The 21736-nt window shown below is 46.4% G+C and overlaps 1 protein-coding gene across 2 annotated transcripts in view; it reads right to left on the bottom strand.

Annotated features, from left to right (window-relative positions):
- The window catches only part of GPRIN2 (G protein regulated inducer of neurite outgrowth 2), a 125871-nt gene that overhangs the window by 89627 nt on the left and 14508 nt on the right, over positions 1 to 21736 (bottom strand). The window contains exon 1 of one of the 2 annotated variants that reach the window (XM_063958836.1): positions 9142 to 9438. The exons of the other annotated variant lie outside the window; for it this stretch is intronic. The gene's annotated coding sequence lies outside the window, so the exon portion shown is untranslated. Of the gene's footprint in view, positions 1 to 9141; positions 9439 to 21736 lie in introns of those variants that run through there. 2 annotated transcript variants of the gene reach the window in all.

Genomic DNA, 21736 nt, shown 5'->3' with positions numbered 1-21736 from the left:
CTCCTGGATGAAAATTCAGACGGCTGAGATAATCCGCCTCCCAGTTGTCCACTCCCGGAATGACTACTGCCGACAATATCATTTGGTGATACTCGGCCCAATAGAGGATTCAAGCTACAGATGTGACTGCTTACATCTTTGCTTTTTTTTTTTTTTTTTTTTACAAATTTGGCACAACATGCAAAACACAGCTAAACTGTTTTTCATGAGAAGTGAGTGGATGAATTTTAAAATTTTTGTTTGCCATAAAAGAATATGTATAAAGTAACATATTAAGGCAGCAAATTAAGAAAAAAACACAAGACATGACTAAATCTCTGAGTATATAGCATGCAAAACCGTGCCATACATGACGGGACACAGCAAAGATGCACGTGGACACATCTGTACCTCCCGCATTGCCATACGGTTTTTTGTTCCTCCTTGTTTGTTGATGTATGCGACTGCTGTCGCATTGTCTGACTGCACCTGAACAGCCTGAGCCTGCAGCCTGTGCACTGCTTATAGTAGCGCATTGTAAATTGCCCGGAGTTTCAGGACATTTATAGACAGCAATCTTTCGTGATCCGCCCAGAGACCCTGGAGCTGATAATTTTGAACTACAGCTCCCCAACCTCTGAGACTTGCGTCCGCCGTGAGAATTATCCAATTCCAGGCACCGAACCGTTTCCCTGCGGTTAGATTCTGTACTTTGAGCCACCAGAGTAGAGACTCTCTGGCCCTTGGAGACAACCTCACTTCTGCAGTAAATCTGCAGATGCGAGCCCGACCACTGTGCGAACACATCCAATTGAAAAGGACGTGAGTGAAGTCCTCCGAACTGAAGCGCTTCGAAAGCCGCCACCATTGTCTAATAGGCGAATGCACAAGTGAACCGAGACTGTGCGTGGCTTGAGCACTAATTGTACCAGATGACGAATGACCTGTACTTTCTGTTCGGGTATGTAAATTCTTTGATTTACCGTATTGAGAATCATACCTAGGAATTGAAGTCGTTGAGACGGAATCATTCAGGAATTCGCGTAGACAATGGTAGGAAATCAGATTTTCCTCCCCACTTGGTCTGCGATCTATCTCGTTTGGAATCCGACTCCGCCTGTTAGGAACGTAGCCAAAGTGGACGTTATGCGCTACTAGCGAAGCTGAAAACGCAAGAACCAACTGCCAACGTCCAAAGAAGCTGTAGGCAGCAAGAAGTGTAAGGTGGTCTTTATTTAGGGCAAACCTGAACTGGAATGCCCTGCCACTACAGCCTTGTTACCTCAAACCCTTACCAAAGCAGGGCGAAGCAACAGCCCTACTGCTGTGTAGGGTATACTCCGATATGTAGAAAAACACCCAATAAATGCAATTGTCTCTGATTGGAAATTGTTCAGCCTTCGCTGAGAACCTGACGTACTGGCCTGGTGCTATGAGGGCTGGCGGCAAATCGACCGCAACAATGTAACTGAAACTGTCTGTGCAGTCTTTACGCAGAGTACTAACCACTATACGATCACGGCAACTTAAACGAGCCAGGTAGGAGACCCTACAATCTTGTTATGCATAGTCAGATGAGTTATACATTGCGCCACTGGCCCAGATTCGTATTTGTCCGACACACTGTGTGACCGACTTTGCAGCGAAGCTGCTTGTTTGATTATGCATAAATGCATATAGCAGAGGATAGTTTCAATCTGCCTACCTCTGGGTTATGGGCCCAGCATGCTTCCATTGCAGTACTCTGCTGCACATGTAAGTGCAAGAGATCATGTACTCCAACCAGTAAGTACACCACGGAAGTAACGTGTGTATAAACCTGCATTACCGTGCATGTGGTTACCAGCAATAGTGAATCTTCCTGTAGAGTCATGCTGTACAAAAACAATTAATAAATTAAACTCCTAACAACACCCCGCTCCTCCAGAGTCTAAGTGTTGTAGGGCAGCAACTTCCGAGAAAGAACCAGGAAGTAAAATTAAAAGAAAAAAATTATTAATTGTTAATAAGCACTGAGTGCTGACCAATTATTCTTGCTTACTGCAAAATAGACTTTTAATGTCAGCATATTATATATATTAGAGATGAGCGCCGGAAATTTGTCGGGTTTTGTGTTTTGGTTTTGGGTTCGGTTCCGCGGCCGTGTTTTGGGTTCGACCGCGTTTTGGCAAAACCTCACCGAATTTTTTTTGTCGGATTCGGGTGTTTTGGATTCGGGTGTTTTTTTCCAAAAAACCTAAAAAACAGCTTAAATCATAGAATTTGGCGGTCATTTTGATCCCAAAGTATTATTAACCTCAAAAACCATAATTTCCACTCATTTTCAGTCTATTCTGAATACCTCACACCTCACAATATTATTTTTAGTCCTAAAATTTGCACCGAGGTCGCTGTGTGAGTAAGATAAGCGACCCTAGTGGCCGACACAAACACCGGGCCCATCTAGGAGTGGCACTGCAGTGTCACGCAGGATGTCCCTTCCAAAAAACCCTCCCCAAACAGCACATGACGCAAAGAAAAAGAAAAGAAAAAAGAGGTGCAAGATGGAATTGTCCTTGGGCCCTCCCACCCACCCTTATGTTGTATAAACAGGACATGCACACTTTAACCAACCCATCATTTCAGTGACAGGGTCTGCCACACGACTGTGACTGATATGACGGGTTGGTTTGGACCCCCACCAAAAAAGAAGCAATTAATCTCTCCTTGCACAAACTGGCTCTACAGAGGCAAGATGTCCACCTCATCATCATCCTCCGATATATCACCGTGTACATCCCCCTCCTCACAGATTATCAATTCGTCCCCACTGGAATCCACCATCTCAGCTCCCTGTGTACTTTGTGGAGGCAATTGCTGCTGGTCAATGTCTCCACGGAGGAATTGATTATAATTCATTTTAATGAACATCATCTTCTCCACATTTTCTGGATGTAACCTCGTACGCCGATTGCTGACAAGGTGAGCGGCGGCACTAAACACTCTTTCGGAGTACACACTTGTGGGAGGGCAACTTAGGTAGAATAAAGCCAGTTTGTGCAAGGGCCTCCAAATTGCCTCTTTTTCCTGCCAGTATAAGTACGGACTGTGTGACGTGCCTACTTGGATGCGGTCACTCATATAATCCTCCACCATTCTTTCAATGGGGAGAGAATCATATGCAGTGACAGTAGACGACATGTCCGTAATCGTTGTCAGGTCCTTCAGTCCGGACCAGATGTCAGCATCAGCAGTCGCTCCAGACTGCCCTGCATCACCGCCAGCGGGTGGGCTCGGAATTCTGAGCCTTTTCCTCGCACCCCCAGTTGCGGGAGAATGTGAAGGAGGAGATGTTGTTGACAGGTCGCGTTCCGCTTGACTTGACAATTTACTCACCAGCAGGTATTTGAACCCCAGCAGACTTGTGTCTGCCGGAAAGAGAGATCCAAGGTAGGCTTTAAATCTAGGATCGAGCACGGTGGCCAAAATGTAGTGCTCTGATTTCAACAGATTGACCACCCGTGAATCCTTGCTAAGCGAATTAAGGGCTCCATCCACAAGTCCCACATGCCTAGCGGAATCGCTCCGTGTTAGCTCCTCCTTCAATGTCTCCAGCTTCTTCTGCAAAAGCCTGATGAGGGGAATGACCTGACTCAGGCTGGCAGTGTCTGAACTGACTTCACGTGTGGCAAGTTCAAAGGGCATCAGAACCTTGCACAACGTTGAAATCATTCTCCACTGCGCTTGAGACAGGTGCATCCCACCTCCTATATCGTGCTCAATTGTATAGGCTTGAATGGCCTTTTGCTGCTCCTCCAACCTCTGAAGCATATACAGGGTTGAATTCCACCTCGTTACCACTTCTTGCTTCAGATGATGGCAGGGCAGGTTCAGTAGTTTTTGGTGGTGCTCCAGTTTTCTGTACGTGGTGCCTGTACGCCGAAAGTGTCCCGCAATTCTTCTGGCCACCGACAGCATCTCTTGCACGCCCCTGTCGTTTTTTTAAAAATTCTGCACCACCAAATTCAAGGTATGTGCAAAACATGGGATGTGCTGGAATTGGCCCAGATTTAATGCACACACAATATTGCTGGCGTTGTCCGATGCCACAAATCCACAGGAGAGTCCAATTGGGGTAAGCCATTCCGCGATGATCTTCCTCAGTTGCCGTAAGAGGTTTTCAGCTGTGTGCGTATTCTGGAAACCGGTGATACAAAGCGTAGCCTGCCTAGGAAAGAGTTGGCGTTTGCGAGATGCTGCTACTGGTGCCGCCGCTGCTGTTCTTGCGGCGGGAGTCCATACATCTACCCAGTGGGCTGTCACAGTCATATAGTCCTGACCCTGCCCTGCTCCACTTGTCCACATGTCCGTGGTTAAGTGGACATTGGGTACAGCTGCATTTTTTAGGACACTGGTGACTCTTTTTCTGAGGTCTGTGTACATTTTCGGTATCGCCTGCCTAGAGAAATGGAACCTAGATGGTATTTGGTACCGGGGACACAGTACCTCCAACAAGTCTCTAGTTGGCTCTGCAGTAATGATGGATACCGGAACCACGTTTCTCACCACCCAGGATGTCAAGGCCTCAGTTATCCGCTTTGCAGTAGGATGACTGCTGTGATATTTCATCTTCCTCGCAAAGGACTGTTGGACAGTCAATTGCTTGGTGGAAGTAGTAAAACTGGTCTTACGACTTCCCCTCTGGGATGACCATCGACTCCCAGCAGCAACAACAGCAGCGCCAGCAGCAGTAGGCGTTACACGCAAGGATGCATCGGAGGAATCCCAGGCAGGAGAGGAATCGTCAGAATTGCCAGTGACATGGCCTGCAGGACTATTGGCATTCCTGGGGAAGGAGGAAATTGACACTGAGGGAGTTGGTGGGGTGGTTTGCGTGAGCTTGGTTACAAGAGGAAGGGATTTACTGGTCAGTGGACTGCTTCCGCTGTCGGCCCAAGTTTTTGAACTTGTCACTGACTTATTATGAATGCGCTGCAGGTGACGTATAAGGGAGGATGTTCCGAGGTGGTTAACGTCCTTACCCCTACTTATTACAGCTTGACAAAGGGAACACACGGCTTGACACCTGTTGTCCGCATTTCTGGTGAAATACCTCCACACCGAAGAGCTGATTTTTTTGGTATTTTCACCAGGCATGTCAACGGCCATATTCCTACCACGGACAACAGGTGTCTCCCCGGGTGCCTGACTTAAACAAACCACCTCACCATCAGAATCCTCCTGGTCAATTTCCTCCCCAGCGCCAGCAACACCCATATCCTCCTCATCCTGGTGTACGCCAACACTGACATCTTCAATCTGACTATCAGGAACTGGACTGCGGGTGCTCCTTCCATCACTTGCAGGGGGCGTGCAAATGGTGGAAGGCGCATGCTCTTCACGTCCAGTGTTGGGAAGGTCAGGCATCGCAACCGACACAATTGGAGTCGGACTCTCCTTGTGGATTTGGGATTTCGAAGAACGCACAGTTCTTTGCGGTGCTACTGCTTTTGCCAGCTTTAGTCTTTTCATTTTTCTAGCGAGAGGCTGAGTGCTTCCATCCTCATGTGAAGCTGAACCACTAGCCATGAACATAGGCCAGGGCCTCAGCCGTTCCTTGCCACTCCGTGTGGTAAATGGCATATTGGCAAGTTTACGCTTCTCCTCCGACAATTTTATTTTAGGTTTTGGAGTCCTTTTTTTACTGATATTTGGTGTTTTGGATTTGACATGCTCTGTACTATGACATTGGGCATCGGCCTTGGCAGACGACGTTGCTGGCATTTCATCGTCTCGGCCATGACTAGTGGCAGCAGCTTCAGCACGAGGTGGAAGTGGATCTTGATCTTTCCCTAATTTTGGAACCTCAACATTTTTGTTCTCCATATTTTAATAGGCACAACTAAAAGGCACCTCAGGTAAACAATGGAGATGGATGGATTGGATACTAGTATACAATTATGGACGGGCTGCCGAGTGCCGACACAGAGGTAGCCACAGCCGTGAACTACCGCACTGTACTGTGTCTGCTGCTAATATAGACTGGTTGATAAAGAGATAGTATACTCGTAACTAGTATGTATGTATAAAGAAAGAAAAAAAAAACACGGTTAGGTGGTATATACAATTATGGACGGGCTGCCGAGTGCCGACACAGAGGTAGCCACAGCCGTGAACTACCGCACTGTACTGTGTCTGCTGCTAATATAGACTGGTTGATAAAGAGATAGTATACTCGTAACTAGTATGACTATAAAGAAAGAAAAAAAAACCACGGTTAGGTGGTATATACAATTATGGACGGGCTGCCGAGTGCCGACACAGAGGTAGCCACAGCCGTGAACTACCGCACTGTACTGTGTCTGCTGCTAATATATAGACTGGTTGATAAAGAGATAGTATACTCGTAACTAGTATGTATGTATAAAGAAAGAAAAAAAAAACCACGGTTAGGTGGTATATACAATTATGGACGGGCTGCCGAGTGCCGACACAGAGGTAGCCACAGCCGTGAACTACCGCACTGTACTGTGTCTGCTGCTAATATATAGACTGGTTGATAAAGAGATAGTATACTCGTAACTAGTATGCATGTATAAAGAAAGAAAAAAAAACCACGGTTAGGTGGTATATACAATTATGGACGGGCTGCCGAGTGCCGACACAGAGGTAGCCACAGCCGTGAACTACCGCACTGTACTGTGTCTGCTGCTAATATAGACTGGTTGATAAAGAGATAGTATACTCGTAACTAGTATGACTATAAAGAAAGAAAAAAAAACCATGGTTAGGTGGTATATACAATTATGGACGGGCTGCCGAGTGCCGACACAGAGGTAGCCACAGCCGTGAACTACCGCACTGTACTGTGTCTGCTGCTAATATAGACTGGTTGATAAAGAGATAGTATACTACTAATATTATATATACTGGTGGTCAGGTCACTGGTCACTAGTCACACTGGCAGTGGCACTCCTGCAGCAAAAGTGTGCACTGTTTAATTTTAATATAATATTATGTACTCCTGGCTCCTGCTATAACCTATAACTGGCACTGCAGTGCTCCCCAGTCTCCCCCACAATTATAAGCTGAGCACAGTCAGATATATATATACATTGATGCAGCACACTGGGCTGAGCAGTGCACACAGATATGGTATGTGACTGAGTCACTGTGTGTATCGTTTTTTTCAGGCAGAGAACGGATATATTAAATAAAACAAACAACTGCACTGTCTGGTGGTCACTGTGGTCGTCAGTCACTAAACTCTGCACTCTCTTCTACAGTATCACAGCCTCAGGTCAATCTCTCTCTCTCTCTCTCAACCCTAATCTAAATGGAGAGGACGCCAGCCACGTCCTCTCCCTATCAATCTCAATGCACGTGTGAAAATGGCGGCGACGCGCGGCTCCTTATATAGAATCCGAGTCTCGCGAGAATCCGACAGCGTCATGATGACGTTCGGGCGCGCTCGGGTTAACCGAGCAAGGCGGGAGGATCCGAGTCTGCTCGGACCCGTGAAAAAAACATGAAGTTCGTGCGGGTTCGGATTCAGAGAAACCGAACCCGCTCATCTCTAATATATATATATATATATATATATATATATATACACATATACACACACACACACATACATTTTTTTTAATAATATCAAACACAGTGCAACATCCAATTGAGGATACAACCATCATCCACAAACACATGTATGCTAAGCCATATGGAAGCATTTCCAATGTACTCACTGAGGAAACCCATGGCCAATTATGTACTGAGACTGTTAACACTATCTGGTGTATAGACAGTAGTTGAACCCAGGATTCGAACCAATGACCCTGCAAGCAGCATCTACACTGTTGGCGGGAAGCCTAACCAGTAGGCTACAGAGTCTCCCTGATACACAGGTATAACACATTTTTACAAGTCTGAAACTAAATGTGACCTCGCACAGGCTTAAAACCTGAGATGACTGCTGCTTGACCACAGCTTAGTTAATGGGCCCTTCTAGTGGCTGGCGCCGGGAGCGCGCTCTGGAGAGCTATCCTGACTGTAAAACCTATGGTAGGTTTATATTGATAGTGTAAGGCCAAACTGAGCTATTTTTAACAGTTTAAACTAGCATGTATTAGTATGCAATCTAGTTGGATCACCAGTTTCCCCCAGATGGCAAAACAGTATGCAACCCTGCTTAGCTTCCAAGCTCAGATGAGTTTGGGCGTATCCAGTGTGGTGTGGCTGTAGAATAAAAATACCTACCGCACCTTGTACTCCCAGGTGGCTAATCAGGCCCAACACTGCTTAGCTTCCAAAATCAGATGAGATTGGGCGTATCCAGTGTGGTGTGGCCAAGTGAATTAAGCCAAAGCTGCTGCAGGTGAGTGAACTCACACGGCTCCACAGATACTGTTTTATAAGCACCATGTGCTGACCAATTGTTATAACAGATCTTACTTTACAACAAATGAACAAAGCCAGTATTTAGCTGCCACAACCATGATTCAGATTTGCAGTCTTTAGGATAATATCATTATAAACAGTTATGATATAATTAATTATGTATATCCATGTTTTAGACATGGCAGGGAAACTGCTTATTAGTAATTGCTGGTGTCTTACTCATGCAGACGGACAATACAAAAAAAACAAAACACAAACAAAGACAGACAACTTGCACGACTCAGTAAATAGCACTAAGGTGTCTCTATAAATATATATCTGGCCAAGTGCAGTGCACGCCAGCCATATGCCTGCTCCCAAATTCCCCTTAACACCCCTGCGCCTTCAATGGAGGAGAGATGTAACACAGGAAATACAACAGGAAACATGGTTAATCTTGTTTTAACAAAGACTTCATAGCCTTTTGTAATACATATGCAGCGCTGCTGTATTCCCTTATCAATAAGAGTTGAATCATGAGATTTTATCCAGTGACCCTGACATTTCTGTGTGCAGGGAACATCACTGTGGCAGCAAAGTTACTCACTAGGCTAAGAAACCTGCCTTTTGACTCTCATTTGTGTGTCCCCCCATGCTCCGTATACCGTTCTCTATACACGGAGCCGGGCTATGGTGGAGAGGGAGCCCGAAGCGGCATCGAGGGCCTGGGCCACACACACACACACACACACACACACACACACACAGTGGGGCGGCAGCGTGAGCTGACCGCCCCGTTCAACATACCTGGACCCTGTGGTGAGGGCTATGACGGGGCTTCTCTGTAAGTTCCGTCCAGCCTTTACTGCAGGTTTTAGTCCTGCAGGTGGTAGTGAGGGAGCTCTTTTTAGAGAGGTCCGACACCCACAGCTGCTAAAGCAGCCTTCACTTATCCCGGACCCACGCCTATTGGAAGGGGGGAAGGGATGTGGTAAATCGTTGAAAAAAGAAAAAAACTTAGAAAAAATCCAATGAAATGTGGACCTCTGTGGCAGCAAAGCCACAAGCCTACTAACTGTGTCGAGCACAGAAAAAACACTGAGGTACTCAGGGATATGGAGGGGAGGTATAGTTCCAAAATTAATTTATTCAGTGCCTACTTCCTGTGGAAGCCGTCCATATCCCAAGAGTACTCCAGTGACCCCTAGTGGATGAAAAAGAAATAGAACCCTTCCCCCCGTTGGGACGGGGGAACGGGAACAATGTACCTCTTTGACACAACTTTTGTATCGCAGCATTTACTACTTCTCTTTCTGGAAGAGAAACTGGCAAGGCCGATATGAAAAAGCGGCGGCGGCGGCGGGGGCAGGGGCGGGGGGTCATCTCCTGCAATTCCAGCTTGTACCCTTGGGACACTATGTCTAAGACCCAAGGATCCAGGGCTGATTGAAACCAGACCTGACTGAAGATCCGGAGACGGCCCCCCCACCGGCACGTACTCCCGCAGGGGAGCCCCAGCGTCATGCAGTGGACTTGGTAGAGGTGGGGGAGGACTTTTGGTCCTGGGTGCCTGATCCTGCAGGCGACTTCTTTCCCCTTCCTCTACCCTTTGAAGCGAGGAAGGACGAGCCTTTACCTCGTTTGTATTTATTAGGACGAAAGGACTGCATCTGTTGATGGGGTGCCTTTTTCTGTTGTGTGGGAACATAAGGAAGAAAAGATGACTTACCCGCAGTAGCGGTAGACACCAGGTCAGCAAGGCCGTCACCAAACAAGACACTACCTTTAAAGGGGAGAGCTTCCATATTCTTCTTGGAGTCGGCATCAGCATTCCATTGATGAATCCACAGCGCCCTCCTGGCCGAGACCGCCATGGCATTGGCTCTTGATCCCAAGAGGCCAACATCCCTCGCCGCATCCTTTAGATCATCTGCAGCGTCCTTGATATAACCAAGAGTCAAAAGAATATTATCTTTATCAAGGGTATCCATATCAGAAGCTAAATTATCAGCCCATTTAGCAATAGCACTACTCACCCATACCGACGCCACAGCAGGTCTGAGCAATGCACCAGTATTAACGAAAATGGCCTTCAAAGACGTCTCCAGTTTGCGATCCGCCGGATCCTTGAAAGCAGCCGTGTCAGGGGACGGAAGCACCACCTTCTTGGACAAACAGGATAGAGCCTTGTCGATATTCGGAGACGACTCCCATTTTTCCCTGTCATCAGAGGGGAAAGGATATGCCATAAAAATTCTCTTGGGAATCTGCCACCTCTTGTCCGGCGACTACCAAGCTTTTTCACAAAGAGCATTAATTTCATGAGAGGTGGGAAACTTCACCTCAGGCTTTTTCCCTTTAAAAAGGGAAATCCTTGTTTCCTGAACAGCCGGTACATCAGAGATACGTAAGACATCTTTAATAGCCACAATCATGTACTGAATACTCTTAATTACCCTTGGGTGTAAAGTAGCCTCATAAAAATAGACATCAGAAACTAAGTCCGTGTCGGCATCTGTATCTACCATCTGGGTAAATGAACGTTTTTGTGACCCTGAGGGGGTCTGCACCTGAGCCAAAGCATCCTCCATGGATTTTCTCCATGTTTGTGTCTGAGAATCAGATTTATCAAGCCTCTTAGACAACAAAGCCACATTAGCATAAAGTGTACTCAACATAACAACCCAATCAGCAGTCGGCTGTGCCGACAGAGCCATTCCCAGCTCCTTTTCTGCGCCCCCAGTAACTTTCTCCGGGGAGGAATACTCAACCTCAGACATGCCGACACGAAGTACCGACACCCAACACACACACTGGCCAAATAAAGGGGACAGCCTACAGGGAAGCCCAGAGAGAAACACAGAGGGAGTATGCCAGCTCACACCCCAGCGCCCATACACTACACCACAATAATATATGTCAGCAGCGCTGTATAATAATAATAATAATAATAATAATAATAATAATAAAAGCACCGAAATTATTATTATGCCCCCTACCCCCCCCCCCCCCCCCCCCTTTTACTTGCGAGGAGCCTGGAGGTCCGGGCCAGCGTTCTCTGCAGCGGCTGTGGAGAGAAGAAAATGGCGCTGGTGAGCTGTGCGGCTAAGCCCCGCCCTTTCCCGGCGCGCTTCAGTCCCGCTCAAATTTAAATTCTTTATACTGGCGGGGGTCTTATATATGGTGCCCGGGCACCGAATATGGCTTTCACCAGCTCCAAAAAACCTCAGTAACTGCTGCCCAGGGAGCCCCCCCCCCCCCCAGCGCCCTGCACCCTGTGTGTGGGAGCATGGAGCGCAGCGCTACCGCTGCGCTGTACCTCCTTTACTGAAGTCTTCTGCCGTCTGAAGTCTTCGGTTCTTCTAATACTCACCCGGCTTCTGGCTTCTGTGAGGGGGGTAACGGCGCAGCTCCGGGAACAAGCAGCTAGGCGAACCAAGTGATCGAACCCTCTGGAGCTAATGGTGTCCAGTAGCCTAAGAAGCAGAGCCCTTAACTAAGCAGAAGTAGGTCTGACTTCTCTCCCCTCAGTCCCTCGATGCAGGGAGCCTGTAGCCAGCAGGTCTCCCTGAAAATAAAAAAACCTAACAAAAGTCTTTCTAGAGAAACTCAGTAGAGCTCCCCTAGTGTGTGTCCAGCCACTCCTGGGCACAAAGTCTAACTGAGGTCTGGGGGAGGGGCATAGAGGGAGGAGCCAGTTCACACCCAGTCAAAGTCTTTTTAGTGTGCCCTAGCTCCTGCAGATCCCGTCTATACCCCATGGTCCTTTTGGAGTCCCCAGCATCCTCTAGGACAGAGGTTCTCAAACTCGGTCCTTGGGAGCCCACACAGTGCATGTTTTGCAGGTAACCCAGCAGGTGCACAGGTGTATTAATTACTCACTGACACATTTTAAAAGGTCCACAGGTGGAGCTAATTATTTCACTTGCGATTCTGTGAGGAGACCTGCAAAACATGTACTGTGTGGGCCCCCGAGGACCGAGTTTGAGAACCTCTGCTCTAGGACGTAAGAGAAATCTTATTTAAATAATCCCCAAGTGGCTCCCCCACAGACTGGGTGGCCACAGTGTGTGTCTGAAGAACATGGTGATTGAGCCTGATGGACACACAGCAAAAGCTGAGGCGCACTGCTCATCTATCGCACTACGCTCCTCCCAGAATGCTGGGACGAGTAAGGAGGATTTAAATCCTGGTGGTGATAGGTGCCGTCAGATCAGGCAGCACCAGTAGCAGTGAGTGCAGACTTAGCCCTGCCCCCTTGAGCCACCCCTGCTCCTACTGATATACATATTAAAAGGATTGCCCCAATAGACACAACCTGAGATTCTGAGGACTGTGACTCAATCTACCTGTTATTAATATTACTATAAAACACCTTCCCACTAATCTGGTGTATATTTCCTACACACACACACACACACACACACACACACACACACACACACACACACACACACACACACACACACACACACAGATCTACACACTCCTGTTCAGCTATCCTCCACCAATGCTGCTTACCCCAAATTCTAACATTGTCATCTGCATATCCTGATTCAAGATGTTGCTTTACAGTCTGGCTATTCTCATTTACAAGGAAATTTTGCTAACAGAACTGCCTTTCAATGGATGTGTAACATTTTGGTGGTCATTCAGAGTTGTTCGCTCGTTGCAGTTTTTCGCAACGGAGCGATTAGGTGGAAAATGCGCATGGTACGCAGCGCGCATGCGTTCAGTAATTTAACACAAAACTTTGGAGATTTGCACAAGCTCGAGCGACGTTTTTTCATCGCTCGAGTGATTATAGTGTGATTGACAGGAAGTGGGTGTTTCTGGGAGGTAACTGGCCATTTTCAGGGAGTGTGCTAATGCACGCAGGCGTCCCAGGTAAAAACGCAGGAGTGGCTGGAGAAACGGGGGAGTGGCTGGCCAAACGCAGGGCGTGTTTGTGTCGTCAAAACAGGAACTAAACAGGCTGAGGTGATCGCAGTCTAGGAGTAGGTCTGACGCTACTCAGAAACTGCAAGGAATTATTTAGTAGCAGCCCTGCTAATCTTTCGTTCGCTATTCTGCTAAGCTAAGATACACTCCCAGAGGGCGGCGGCCTATCAGTTGCAATGCTGCTAAAAGCAGCTAGCGAGCGAACAACTCGGAATGAGGGCCTTTGTGCAACAACAACTCAATCTCTTGACCAAGTCCATATGCTTTTTGAACTGAGTTGCTGTGCCATGATTTGCTAATTAGATATTTTCATAAAATAGTAATCTATCATAGGTTTAATACATTTACATAATCACTGTTTATGGTTGCCAGTCACTAGTGCCATACATTTTAGGGATACATAGAGATAGATATGTTAGCAGAGTGTGCACCTTCATATGTGCTTATATTACATTGTGTTCTCCTTTACAATCATTATTCTAATCACTAATAGCTGGGGCATATTAAGAGAGGAGGGGGCCCATGTGCCCTCCTCTCTAGCAGGCAGTGGCGGTAACAGTGTCTCTGAGCACTAGGTGGTGCGCAGGTCTCTGTGAAAGTGATGCAGCAGCCATTTTCCCAGTGATTTTCCCTACTGTGCATGCACAAATTGTAGAGCTCAGAGTCACTGTCACGGAATTCCAGAGAGGTAAGCGTTGAAAAAAATGGGTGCAGGGTATGGGCGCTTCTGGGCCCAGGGGCCCATGTGTACAGCACCCATTATAAGTAGAGCATGCCACTATTAGATTATGATACTGCCATTATTAAAATTAGGCTTACTATACTATCCCTCTACAATGGGGTACTCATGGATTACATGGGGTCTGGGGCCGATCAAACCAGTGGCGTGCGGTGAGGTCAGTGGCTGGTGAAGCACTACAGCCATAATGTCTGCCGAATATGCCAATGACCCCTACCGCCGCTGAGCAAATGCCTGCTACTGCCCCTGAGTCGATGCCCGCTGCCACCGCCAATGGCTTACAAACTCGCCCACCATCAACTGACCCAGCCTTCCATAGGGAAAAATAAATAAATAAATAAATTAGTGTTTGGGACTGGGAAGGGAGTGGGAGGAGGACATGAATGCAATTTTGTTGTCCAGTGCTTCCATTAACTTAATGGAAAAGGGTCTGAATGGGTTAAAAAATGTAAAAAAATAAATAAATGCGTGAGGTCCCCCCTCCTTAGTATAACCAGCCTCGGGCTCTTTGAGCCAGTCCTGGTTGTTTAAATATTGGGGAAAAATTGGACAGGGGTTCCCCGTATTTAGACAACCAGCACCGGGCTCTTAGTCCGGTCCTGGTTCCAAAAATACGGGGGACAAAAGATGTAGGGGTCCCCCGTATTTTTAAAACCAGCACCGCGCTCCACTAGCCAGGGACATAATGCCACAGCTGGGGGACACATTTATGTAGGTCCCTGCGGCCGTGGCATTACCCCCCCAACTAGTCACCCCTGGCCGGGGTTCCCTGGAGGAGTGGGGACCCCTTAAATCAAGGGGTCCCCCCCTCCAGGCACCCAAGGGCCAGGGGTGAAGCCCGAGGCTGTCCCCAACACCCTTGGGCGGTAGGTACCAGGCTGATAGCGAGAGAGAGACCCTTCATTCACTCACAGGCAGCGGAGCTCCCAGCCCGTTGCTTAGTAACGGGACGCCTGGCAACAGAAGTCTGAGCGCCGCAGCCAGGAAGGAGGCGGCAGCGGAGGCTGCAGATCCGGGATCTGGAGGGCCAGGTGGAGAGGTGAGCACGGCGGGCACTTAGGTGCGCGACATTTTGACACAAGACAAAGAGAGAACTCACTCCTGCTTCAGGCCCGTCGCTCCAACGCCAGTCACAGCCGCCGGGTCACGCCGCCTCTTCCGCCTCCAGCATCGCGTGGGTGATTGGACAGCGGATCCAGCACTGGATCCGCTGCCCAATCACAGGTGCCTCGTTGACATGGGGGTGGTGTCCCTGTCAGCGAGGCACTTTTTTCAGTGCCGCTTTCTACATCTTTTTTTCATGGGCTTTTACAGCCCAGTGCTTGGCCCCACCCGCCGCTCTGCCCCCGTTTCCATTATCTATGGGAGGCACTGTTATCATCAGTGCCTCCCAAACGCATTTACACGCATCAAATTATTACAATTAAATAAAGAAGATACTTATGACACAGACTATGTGTCATAAGTATCTTCTTTGTATGATTTTAATAATTAATCACAGGGGAGGCACTGCCTCCCCTGACTGCACGTCCCTGGATCAAACCGGCTGAAATGTAGGCTTGAAGTCGGCCAGCCACAGAACGTCTGTAATTCACTAGTGTTCTGGTTTAAAGGGATAGCACGGTAAACCTAATTTATAATATTATTTTATAGATTTACAAATGATACTATTTTTATGTCTATTGTCTGTCACATGCAGACAACTTTACATTTAGTAGAACTGATTTTTCTATTACTGACAGTCTATTCCTATATATTGTTTCTAATTTATATTATAATGTTAAAAACTATAAAAAAAAAAAATATTACACTATTATGTTCCATTATCCCTTTTGTTACATAAACATGCTCATTATCAATTGATTAAACTACAGAATGTTTTTTTGCTTGAAAATATTCTTGATAGATTGCTTAAATCATAGCTCCGGCAGACGGGATGCCGCTGTCGGTATAGTGACAGCCGCCATTCCGTCTGCTGGGACTTCCTATGAATTCCCGTTTCATGGCTGACCATTAGCCATACAGTACCTCCCAACATGATCCTCTCCAGGAGTGACAAAGTGCTGTGCTCCTGGACTTTTCTCTTAAAGTATGATTGCCGGCACCTGTTTTGAACAGATAAATGGATAAGAAAGGTGTTTCAGCACAGGTGATGGCAAGCATAGATTAAGAGGGAAGTCCAGGAGCAGAGCATTGTGTCCCTCCTGGAGAGGGTCATGTTGGGAGGTATGCATTAGGCTCTCTGAGGAAGGATACAATGGTATCCGACAATGTGTTAGAGGAAATTATGAGATTTCAAATGTCCCAGCATAAAATGTAACAAAGTACAAGGTGACCACATTCATAAATCCAAAAACTGCTAAGCAGAAAATGAATCGCCACATCATCCATTTATCTAAATACAGGACTGCGTGCACAGACTGCATTCAGTGTGCATTTACACCTTAGACAGAATGCAGCAAGAACATCATGCTTCTATCACCTCACCATGTGATTTCAATCCAAGGATGGCTATTACCAAGTTTACATCTTCACAGGGCTTCATAGAGCCATAGACACCTGTGGCTGGAAGTTTCATTATTCACTACCAAGCCTACACATAAAATAGTAGCCTATACTGCCATTTTATTGTTTCAGGTGTATGTTATTAATTGTCACATAGGATAATGCTGTATTGTTGCCCATTATTTTGTCATGCATTTTATGTTTCGATTTTATGTAGGATTATCCGTCTGTTTTTGGTATCCATATATAGGCTTATAGCCATATATAGGCTTACCATACCATACTTCCCTTCTTTTGAAAAAGCATTTTAGGGAGATTGTGAAAGTAACACGTATCAGCGTGGACATGTTCTGCTACATCTAAGAAGCATGTCATGAAAATGAATTACATCCAAACGTAAATGAGCCATAATGTTATTATACTGTATACACATACTGTAAGTGGCCATGAGAAACCTTACTTAAAATACATGTAGCCATAGAGATCATTGGGGCAGATGTATAAAGCCTGGAGACGGCATAAGGAAGTCGCATACTTGCCTACCTGACCCTCTCCATGAGGGAGAAAATGCTCTGTTCCTGGACTTTCCTGGTAATGTATGATTGCCATCACCTGTGGTGAAACACAGGGGCGGAACTACTGGCGGGGCAGGCAGTGCATTGCACTGGGGCCCCGCCGCACTCAAGGGCCCACAGCCGCCGGCCGGCATTACATGAATGAGTCACAATGACTCATTGTATGTCATGCCGCAGCCGCACACCAGCGCTCCCGTGACCCGCCCGTCATAAGGAACGATTCTGGCCACCCGCACACGAAGGAGGGAGGAGGGTCCGTCCCTCCCTCCCTCATATACAAACAGGTCACAGTCTCTCAGTGAAGGAGAGAGCCGCAGCAGCGCTTTGTTACTGGTGGAGGCGCTGCTGCTGCTGCTCCTCTGCTTCACTATAGGCTGTCTCTGAGAACAGCCTATAGGGAAGCAGAGGGGCAGCAGCAGCAGCAGCGCCTCCACCAGTAACACAGCGCTGCTGCGGCTCCCTCCTTCACCTCCCTCCTCCTTCTTCTCTACTGCCCGGGAAGCTGCACCGAGGAGCCTGAGCCAACAGAGAGGGTAAGTATAATTCTTCCTTCTTTCTTTCTTTCTTTCTTTCTTTCTTTCTTTCTGTCTCTTTCTTTTTTTATTTGTTGGGACTGCCTGCCGCAATGTGTAAAAAGGGGGGACTGCCTGCCGCTATGTATAAAAATGGGGAATCTGCCTGCCGCAATGTAAAAAATGGGGAATCTGCCTGCCGCAATGTAAAAATGGGGAATCTGCCTGCCGCAGTGTAAAAATGGGGAATCTGCCTGCCGCAATGTGTAAAAATGGGGGATCTGCCTGCCGCAATGTAAAAATGGGGAATCTGCCTGCCGCAATGTGTAAAAATGGGGAATCTGCCTGCCGCTATGTATAAAAATGGGGAATCTGCCTGCCGCTATGTGTAAAAAGGTAGAATCTGCCTGCCGTAATGTGTAAAAAGGGCACGCTATCTGCCGTTATGTGTAAAAGTGTATGGTGTCTGCCGTAATGTGTAAAATGGGGACGCTGTCTGCCGTAATGTGTAAAATGGGGACGCTGTCTGCCGTAATGTGTAAAAAGTGCACGCTGTCTGCCGCTATGTGTAACGAGGGCACGCTGTCTGCCGCTATGTGTAACGAGGGCACGCTGTCTGCCGCTATGTGTAACGAGGGCACGCTGTCTGCCATTGTGTAAAAAGTGTATGCTGTCTGCCGCTATGTGTAACGAGGGCACGCTGTCTGCCGTTATGTGTAAAAAGTGCACGCTGTCTGCCGTTATGTGTAAAAAGGGGAATCTGTTCGCTGTAAGGAGTAAAAGGGTCTCTACCTGGTGTAGTGGTGCTACTGTGCGGCGTAATTTGAAGAATGGAGACTACTGTGCACCGTTTTATGAATTGGTATTATTTTGTGGACACACCCCTTCCCCACGAAGCCAAGCCACTATGTATTTTTGCGCGCGCCTACGGCGCGCACTGCCCATGGGGTGGACTTGGATGGGATGGGGGGGGGGGGGGGCCAAAGCATTTTGTTGCACCTGGGCCCACCGCTTGCTTGTTCCGCCACTGGTGAAACACCTTTCTTATCAATTAACTAGCTCACCACAGGTGATGGCAATCATACATTAGCAGGAAAGTCCAGGAACAGAGCATTTTCTCCCTCATGGAGAGGGTCAGGTAGGCAAGTATGGTCCTCTAGAGAGAGACACACCAAGGTCCAAAGGAAAATGCACAAGCACAACAATTTAGTGATAGATTATAGGAAAAACCAACCAATGAAAGAATTGCTTGACCCAAAAGAAAGGGCCCAAAAAGAACAACAGGTTGGAGGTGCGCCACTAAGCTGGAGTTGCAATGTATTTCTAGAAATGATTAATGCAGACCACTAGTGGGTACTACATTAAACAAAGAAGCTTAGTGTGTGGCGCACTCTTTTATGTAATATTGTTTGATTTTAAAATATAACTTTTATTTAATTTGTTAAAATAAATCTCTATGTCCAGGCATGTGAATGTATGTAATAGCCTGAGAGTAGAGCTACAAATAATGGTTGCCTCTATTTTCAATATTCAAATGCTGGTAAAAATTCCAGAATTAATATGGGGAATTAATTTACACTAATGTTGTCAAACCAAGTGATATATTTATGAAAACATATATATTATTATGCTGATGGCTATCATTTATGCCTATTAGCATAACTTATTCAGTCTAAGATCCTAGACATGAGTCTGACAAGTATGGTGCAAGGTGATAAATGCTCCTAACTGTTAATTTACATATTGGAGCTGATTGGCTGGAGCGTTTATCATCTTGCACATGTCACTGGTTTATTACTTCCTTATGCCTTCTCCAAGTTAATACATCTGCCCCATTGTGCCTTATAACCAACACAGGGAAATGGCACTGATGATCTTATTTCATACCTCCCAACATGACCCTCTCCAGGAGGGACAAAATGCTCTGCTCCTGGGCTATCATCTTAATTTAGGATTGCTGTCACCTGTTTTGAACAGGTTAATGTGAAAGGAAGGTGTTTCAGCACAGGTGAGGGCAATCATAAATTAAGAGAAGTCCAGGAGCAGAGCATTCTGTCCCTCCTGGAGAGGGTCATGTTGGGAGGTATGTTATTTGAATATATATTTTATACACCCTCCCCCCCCCCCCCCCCAAGAATGTAACAGCTATACAATGGGGGTAAGGTGCAATCAGGGAGATTGCTGGTCTATTCAGGGAGATTGCTACTATTTCAGGGAGTCTCTTGCAGAATGAGGAAGGGTAGGCAACTATGTACCATACTATACCTTTAAACTGGGACACACATGAATTACACAGGTTCTGTGGCTGGCTGACTTCAAGCCTGACTTTCACCTGGTTTTAATAAACCACAGAACCTGTGTAATCCATGAGAGTCCCGCTTTAAAAGGGATCGTATGGTAAACCTAGTTATACATATAATTTCTTTTACTTAAATCAGTGGTTCCCAAACTCGGTCCTCAAGTACCCCCAACAGTTCATGTTTTCCAGGTCACCTAGCAGTTGAACAGGTGTGTTCATTACTCACTGACACATTTTAAAAGACCCACAGGTGGAGCTAATTATTTCACTTGCAATCCTGCGAGGAGACCTGGAAAACATGAACTGTTCGGGGTATTTGAGGACTGAGTTTGGGAACCAATGACGACATATCATTTATTAACAGAATTCTCCAAATTCTGCCATTACATTACAGGTTTTAAGGATCTATGCTTGAGCACAGGTGACTTAATTAGCACCTCAGTCAGTTTGATTTAACCTTCTGAACTCAAGCATTACAGTGCTTAAAACTTGGACTGTAATGGCACAGTTTGGGAAACTTTTATATAGGTTATTGTTCTCTTTTGAATAAAGGGTTAAGAAGATGGGTACACACTTGAGCGCTGGGCATTCGTTACGATATCGTAACGAATGCCCATCAGCCCAGATTGCCCGTACACACTGGCATGATGTTAATGAAGATCCTGTTTTGCCCTTCATTAGCATACTACAGGATGCCGGTGGTATGGGCAGCTTTGATGTGCAGCACCTGCCTATTGGACATATGCACTACCCAATAGCGCCGATGTGAGCGATATGTTGGTCTAATCCGCCAGATCAGATGACATATCGCTCAGTGTGTACCCAGCTTTAGTGTCTTCTGGAAGTTTATTTTGTTTGGTTTCTTGGTATTTATAGATTCTCAATGTGCCACATCTAAGTTAACCGGCATGTAAATACAAAAAGCTATGAACTACAGTACACATGGTAACTGACATTATTACCATTTATTTATATAGTTTCAGCATAATCCATGGCACTTTACAATGGGGAACTTTGCTTCCATTAGCCACAAGGTTCTATAGCAGAGGTTCCCAAACTGTGTGTCGTGGCTCCCTGGGGTGCCTCGGGACACTTGCAGGGGTGCCTTGGGTTGGTGGTCCAGGACCAATTCAAATTATTCATGGTCAATTTAATACATACTTGCCTACCTGACCCTCTCCATGAGGGAGAAAATGCTCTGTTCCTGGACTTTCCTGCTAATGTATGATTGCCATCACCTGTGGTGAGCTAGTTAATAGATAAGAAAGGTGTTTCACCACAGGTGATGGCAATCATACATTACCAGGAAAGTCCAGGAACAGAGCATTTTCTCCCTCATGGAGAGGGTCTGGTAGGCAAGTATGCTTTATTAGGCAAAACCAGTGCTGGTGGCTGCCAGACCAGTCATAAAATATGTGGCCAAACAGAAGCAAATCTTGTCCCTCACCACACAACTGACCCCAAGGATGACATATAAACGCAAATTACTTAATGTACTATTTCTTTCTAAATTTCTCAATAAGAAATTTTTGGCCTAGGGGTGCCGTGAAAAAAATTCTGATATTCTAGGGCGCCGTGATTCAAAAAAGTTTGGAAACCACTGTTCTATAGTAATTCCACAGCTATTATTCCTGTGAGAAAATTCTGCAATTACAGTAATGGAAGCATTGTTCCTTTTTGTTCCCACCTCTATGAGACAAACAAAAACGAGGTGATATTATCTAGACTAGAATATTGCGTTATAACATTTTTGCAAAGTTATTACAGAACCTCTTGACACAGTAAAAATTAGAGACATGAAGCAGTGGCAAACGCAGGATCTCTAGATGGG

This window comes from Pseudophryne corroboree, chromosome 3 (assembly GCF_028390025.1).
Source record: "Pseudophryne corroboree isolate aPseCor3 chromosome 3, aPseCor3.hap2, whole genome shotgun sequence".
Taxonomy (NCBI): Eukaryota; Metazoa; Chordata; class Amphibia; order Anura; family Myobatrachidae; genus Pseudophryne; species Pseudophryne corroboree.
This window is presented reverse-complemented; position numbering and strand designations above follow the sequence as displayed.